The following is a 7,021-nucleotide window of genomic DNA, read 5'->3' as shown; positions in this document are numbered from 1 at the left end:
CCCGATGATCGGTGAGCCATAGAAAATAAATGGATCTTTAAGAAGAAGACAGATGCGGATGGTAATGTAACCATCTATAAAGCTCAGCTTGTCGCTAAGGGTTATCGACAAGTTCAAGGGGTTGACTACGATGAGACTTTTTCACCTGTAGCGAAGCTGAAGTCCGTCCGGATCATGTTAGCAATTGCCGCATTCTATGATTATGAGATATGGCAAATGGAAATCAAAACGGCATTCCTTAATGGTTTCCTTAAGGAAGAATTGTATATGATGCAGCCGAAAGGTTTTGTCGATCCTAAGAATGCTGACAAGGTGTGCAAGCTCCAACGCTCGATTTATGGGCTGGTGCAAGCATCTCGGAGTTGGAACATTCATTTTGATGAGATGATCAAAGTGTTTGGGTTTACGCAGACTTATGGAGAAGCCTGCATTTACAAGAAAGTGAGTGGGAGCTCTGTAGCATTTCTCATATTGTATGTGGATGACATACTATTGATGGGAAATGATATAGAATTCTTGGGAAGCATAAAGGCCTACTTGAACAAGTGTTTTTGAATGAAGGATCTTGGAGAAGCTGCTTATATATTAGGCATCAAGATCTATAGAGATAGATCGAGACGCCTCATTGGTCTTTCACAGAGTATGTACCTTGAAAAGATATTGAAGAAGTTCAAAATGGATCAGTCAAAGAAGGGGTTCTTGCATGTATTGCAAGGTACGAGATTGAGCACGGCTCAATGCCCGACCACGGCAGAAGATAGAGAAAAGATGAGTGGCGTCCCCTATGCCTCGGCCATAGGGTCTATCATGTATGCTATGCTGTGTACCAGACCTGATGTAAACCTTGCCATAAGTTTGGTAGGAAGGTACCAAAGTAATCCCGGCATGGAACACTGGACAGCGGTCAAGAATATCCTGAAGTACCTGAAAAGGACTAAGGATATGTTTCTCGTTTATGGAGGTGATGAAGAGCTCGTCGTAAAGGGTTACGTCGATGCTAGCTTCGACACAGATCTGGATGACTCTAAGTCACAAACCGGATACATGTATATTTTGAATGGTGGGGCAGTAAGCTGGTCCAGTTGCAAGCAAAGCGTTGTGGCGAGATCTACATGTGAAGCGGAGTACATGGCAGCCTCGGAGGCAGCACAAGAGGCAATCTGGGTGAAGGAGTTCATTACCGACCTAGGAGTCATACCCAATGCGTCGGGCCCGATGACTCTCTTCTATGACAACACTGGAGCTATTGCCCTTGCAAAGGAGCCCAGGTTTCACAGGAAGACCAGGCATATCAAGCGTCGCTTCAACTCCATTCGTGAAAGTGTTCAAAATGGAGACATAGATATTTGTAAAGTACATACAGACCTGAATGTGGCAGATCCGTTGACTAAACCTCTCCCTAGAGCAAAACATGATCAACACCAGAACTGCATGGGTGTTCGATTCATCACAATGTAACTAAACTATTGACTCTAGTGCAAGTGGGAGACTGTTGGAAATATGCCCTAGAGGCAATAATAAAATGGTTATTATTATATTTCTTTGTTCATGATAATTGTCTGTTGTTCATGCTACAATTGTGTTATCCGGAAATCGTAATACATGTGTGAATACATAGACCACAACACGTCCCTAGTGAGCCTCTAGTTGACTAGCTCGTTGATCAAAAGATAGTCATGGTTTCCTGACTATGGACATTGGATGTCATTTGATAACGGGATCACATCATTAGGAGAATGATGTGATGGACAAGACCCAATCCTAAGCATAGCTCAAAGATCGTGTAGTTCGTTTGCTATAGCTTTTCCGAATGTCAAGTATCATTTCCTTAGACCATGAGATTGTGCAACTCCCGGATACCGTAGGAGTGCCTTGGGTGTGCCAAACGTCACAACGTAACTGGGTGACTATAAAGGTACACTACAGGTATCTCCGAAAGTGTCTGTTGGGTTGGCACGAATCGAGACTGGGATTTGTCACTCCGTATGACGGAGAGGTATCTCTGGGCCCACTCGGTAATGCATCATCATGAGCTCAATGTGACCAAGTGGTTGATCACGGGATCATGCATTACGGTACGAGTAAAGTGACTTGCCGGTAACGAGATTGAACGAGGTATTGGGATACCGACGATCGAGTCTCGTGCAAGTAACGTACCGATTGACAAAGGGAATTGTATACGGATTGATTGAATCCTCGACATCGTGGTTCATCCGATGAGATCATCGAGGAGCATGTGGGAGCCAACATGGGTATCCAGATCCTGCTATTGGTTATTGACCGGAGAGTCGTCTCGGTCATGTCTGCGTGTCTCCCGAACCCGTAGGGTCTACACACTTAAGGTTCGGTGACGCTAGGGTTGTTGAGATATTAGTATACGGTAACCCGAAAGTTGTTCGGAGTCCCAGATGAGATCCCGGACATCACGAGGAGTTCCGGAATGGTCCGGAGGTGATGATTTATATATAGGAAGTCAAGTTTCGGCCGTTGGGAAAGTTTCGGGGGTAATTGGTATTGTACCGGGACCACCGGGTGGGGCCACCTATCCCGGAGGGCCCCATGGGCTGAAGTGGGAGGGGAACCAGCCCCTAGTGGGCTGGTGCGCCCCCCTTGGGCCTCCCCTGCGCCTAGGGTTGCACTACACCACAACACTGATGTAAGGACAGAAAAACTGCCAGGAGAAGCCTCTTTAAAGGGCAGACAAACTGCCGGGACTGTGGTTCTCCCGGCAGATAGAACCGCCACGAGAACGGCTGCCGGGGATTACTTCTCCCGGCAGTTTTTCTGCCCTGACACATGTATTTGCCGGCAGTTCATTTTCTCCCAGCAGATTGTTCAGAGCACGTGCAACTGCAATTACCGGCAGTTAAACCGCATGTACAAGTATGTTCACCCGGCAGATATTATGCCAGCTTGTTGAGTTCACTAGCAAAATGTTCTAGGCATCCCTATTATGTAATATCCATCCATTCTATATATATATATATATATATATATATATATATATATATATATATATATATATATATATATCTACGCAATCAGGACATAGCACACAATTTATACATGCACTTCAAAGTAACATATAGGCCTCATCGAAAACCTTAAACTTCATTCGATAATCATAACGACCATATATAAAGAGGTTGTGCCATAAAAGAAGTACATATATATGTTTGCCACACAACAAAAATAAAGTAGTGCCACTAGAGATGTACATATGTTTCTAGATGTGTGCCACACAACCTAAATGAGCTAATTAACAACCACCAAAATGAGCAGAGCAAGTCTCAAGTTCAACAAACAAGACACAGGTCATTATCACTCCACCAACTTAATTTTAGGTCTTCCAAATCTTTAGCAGCTTAAAGATCTTCCAAACCTTAGTGAACTTGTGCACCTTTGGGAAACCTGCAATAGATCAGAAGATGTTACATATAACAGTTGCAGTCAAAACTCAACGAAGATGTTACAACAATCGCATATAACAGCCACATATGTTCTAAAATATAGAGCAACCAGTAACATCTCTTGAGTAATCTCTTCTACAGTAGAGAACATGTCCTGGACATCAACATGTCCATTTTTTATCATCTTAATAGTAGCAAGCTTATCTTCTCATCAAAATGTAGTGTGCAAAGTCTGTAAAAATATTAACGGGAAGATGTTACAACAATCACATACAACATCCGCATGCCGACATACAATAGCCACATATGTTCTGAAACATAGAGCAACTAGTAACATCTCTAGAGTAATCTCTACTTTAGTAGAGAACATATCCTGGACATCAACATGTCCATTTTTTATCATCTTGACAGTAGCAAGCTTATCTTACTTCTCATCCAGATATAGTGTGCAAAGTCTGTACAAATATTAACAGCAAGTAGGTGTGCCTATCTTGTACAACAAAAGTGAGGCTATTCCTGTACCAAAGTAAAGCGAACAGAATTGATGACCATTTTGATTGTTTTCTACATTTTGAAGCACAAGCACAAGGTCACGATCACACACTGAACATTAAACAAGCAAATTATGAAGCTACTGTACTGAACAAGCACATATGCAAAATTATAGCATCTTATTTTCACTTGGTACTATTTCTCTACCAGAACGCATCAAGTGTTTAGTTGTGCTTCTTAAAATTTCGTATGTCGTATACCTTGGCTTCTTCAAAGTAATACAATTAAACATTAGTATTGGAACCCGCAGATTCAGTGTGCTAGTGCAGTCTCTAGTTGGCCCTGATATTGAGACTGACCTTGGATATAAGTTGATTTATTTTGAGTTCCTATATGAAGTTGGCACAACATAATATGATAATGAATCTGGACATCTATAAATGACGATATCATTTTGTGGTTTTGCGTGGTACCGTGTTCCTTAGAGCAATGACAACAACTATGATTACAGACTTCCTGCATCCAGAACACGAAGCTGAACTACATTTATCCTATTGAAGAATCTGATGAAGGGTGTCTTGGGAGTATTGTGATTTTCAATGAAGCATTGCACAAACAAGCCTTTTAATTTCTGCTCCCTCTTTGCAGGAGCTATTAAAGTTGAGTTACATAAATGATTCGCACAACAACTTGAATTAGCCTAGAAAAATAAACCAAGGCTTTTGACAAACAAACAAACAAACAAACTAAAATACTTCATGTACATGAAAGAAAGAGGATCCAATTATGAGAAATGAATCAAATGAAATTTGTGAGCATGGAATCCAATGAAAATCATTTCTCTACATGGTAGAGTCTATCGTGTACATGAAAGAAAGATGAACCAATTGAAGTTTATATTTGTAACCATATTTATTCAACTGACCTCTCTACAAATTCATGGCTGATGGACACAAAAGCACACTTCTAAAGAACTATAATGATCTGTTTGAATTACTAATTAATAATATATACTGGAATCAGGAGCTCAAGTTTCCTGGACACAAGTTAACCATGTAGCAACCAAATGAGCAAAGCATTACTATCTGTCCTTGATAGTACACACTAATGTAAATATTCAGCCAAGAAAACATGTATATTACCTCCTCAGCTTGCTTGTGGTCGCAACCCATTGCTGCATTTGCCATTAACTGACTTCCAACTGCATACATAGAAGCAAAAGAGTTTTAAGCAATCAACCATGATAGTCAGTGTATATTTAATCATAGAACCTAAGCTTACATGCTTGTAAGGCCATGCAATACATCGTATAACATACGAAAGAAAGTGTACTTCTATTAATAGGGAAAATCTAATAACAAAATGCATACCATTATTAACTAGTACAGGCAAGGAGAAATACAATACAGACCAGGAATACAATCTAGCACAGAATAAATAGTGAATTGAAACATGTCATTTCAGGAAATGCAAACACTAAAATAGTAGTAAGGATATCATTATATATATCATGGGAATAGCAAAGAAATATCACCGATGATTAAGAAGCAGAGGATGTGGTGCTGCTCTAGCGATGATGTAGAGGACGTACACGACACTACTCAGGCAAGGAAGTAGAGGCAAGGCAACGCTGGTTGGGGCAAGGAGGTAACATGCTAATGCTGTCACATAGTCTAATCTAACATCAAACTAAAATACCATGGTAAGAAGAGCAATCTACCATATATTATATTGAAAATGAACAAAGTAGCACAAGAAGCAGTTATGACTCGTCATTTTGGTGCACTCCAGGGGGGTGGTCATGGTGTACTCACATCAATATGAATGATGACCAAACTTCAAATCTACGACTAGAGTGCAGTTGACACGACCGTATATAATTTACTACTGTGGTCACTAATGTTTCGGTAGATATTGATGATATAAGGGCGCTCCTTGGCCAGTGGGTTGTCTCCTAGTGTTGTTCCTTCACTAATACTGCAAGATGCTTATTACATGTGAATCATTATAAAGTACATAAAGACTCCCAACAGATCAATACAAGCAAAACTTGTAGCAACATAAACTGCATCTGTATAAAGTACATAAAGGCTCCCAACAGATCAATACAAGCAAAAATTAGCAACAGAAAGTTCCTGTGTTTGCTTCAAGAAATCATAATGTAGTGAAGGCGTGAATTGTGGAGAAGGTGCAGCTTACCGGAGGAGCTCCTTGGTGCTCTGGTGAGCTTGTGCGGAGGGCCAGCTTGGGGGAGGAAGCTCACGAGGAGGGTGGTAGCTGATAAACGACGGCGTACAGCGGAGGAGGATGGTCACCGGTGGAGTGGCTCGGCGATGTGATGCTCCGTGTCAATTGGTGCTCGGCGGTGCCGCTCTGTTGTGGTTGGGGGCGACGGCAGCAGTGGTCTGGGTGGAGGAAGCAACAGTGGGTGCTTGGTGCAGTAGAGGAGCTGCGATGGTGGGGGGCGACGGTGTCAGTGGTCTGGGTGGAGGCCGCAACAGTGCATTGGTTGGGGCGGTAGATGGGCTGCGGTGGTGGGGGCGACGGTGGTGGTGGGGCCGGTTGGGGCGGTGGGAGGGGCTGCGGTGCTGGGGGTGACAGCGGAGGGATCAGATGGTCGGGGGCATCGGCGATCTGGTGATTTGGGGATGGCGATGGCTAGAGGACGGCCGGCGGCGGAAGGTCAGATGGTTGGGGGCGGCGGCGCTCTGGTGTAGGGCACGGGTGGATTGGGATTTGGGGGCCAGCGGTGTGTGCGGTATGGTGCGGAGGGCCGGCGCGTCTAAGTTCCTTTTGGGCCAAATTCTTTGTCACCCTAGCGAGCGCTTAGGGCCCAAACTTTTCATTGTCGTGCCAAAGACGGTCGCGGCAGAATATGGGCCGTTTTCTAGTTGTTCCGGCAGATGATGGGCCCTAGATTATACCGGTAGTTCATGTGCCCTCGTTGCTCGAGTTCTCCCGGCAGTTTGCTTGCCCTAAGATGCTTGTACCGGTAGAAATTAATGTCCTGGCAGTTTATTTGCCCTTGGTCGGGTATTTCTCCCGGCAGTTAACTGCCCCCAATCAAGTGTTGTGGTGTAGTGTTGGAAACCCTAGGGGTGGGGGGGGCGCCCCACTTG

The 7,021-nt window shown here is 43.5% G+C and overlaps 1 long non-coding RNA gene across 1 annotated transcript; it reads right to left on the bottom strand.

Annotated features, from left to right (window-relative positions):
* Positions 1-3,098: 3,098 nt before the first annotated feature.
* Positions 3,099-6,667, bottom strand: LOC125541499 (uncharacterized). The gene is made up of 3 exons (XR_015608915.1): positions 6,102-6,667; positions 5,045-5,103; positions 3,099-3,411 (listed from the first exon to the last, which is right to left on the bottom strand). It is a non-coding gene; the product is annotated as an uncharacterized LOC125541499 (long non-coding RNA).
* Positions 6,668-7,021: the final 354 nt, after the last annotated feature.

The sequence above is a fragment of the Triticum urartu genome, chromosome 6A, assembly GCF_056163025.1.
Source record: "Triticum urartu cultivar PI428250 chromosome 6A, HENAU_Tu73, whole genome shotgun sequence".
Classification (NCBI taxonomy): domain Eukaryota; kingdom Viridiplantae; phylum Streptophyta; class Magnoliopsida; order Poales; family Poaceae; genus Triticum; species Triticum urartu.
This window is presented reverse-complemented; position numbering and strand designations above follow the sequence as displayed.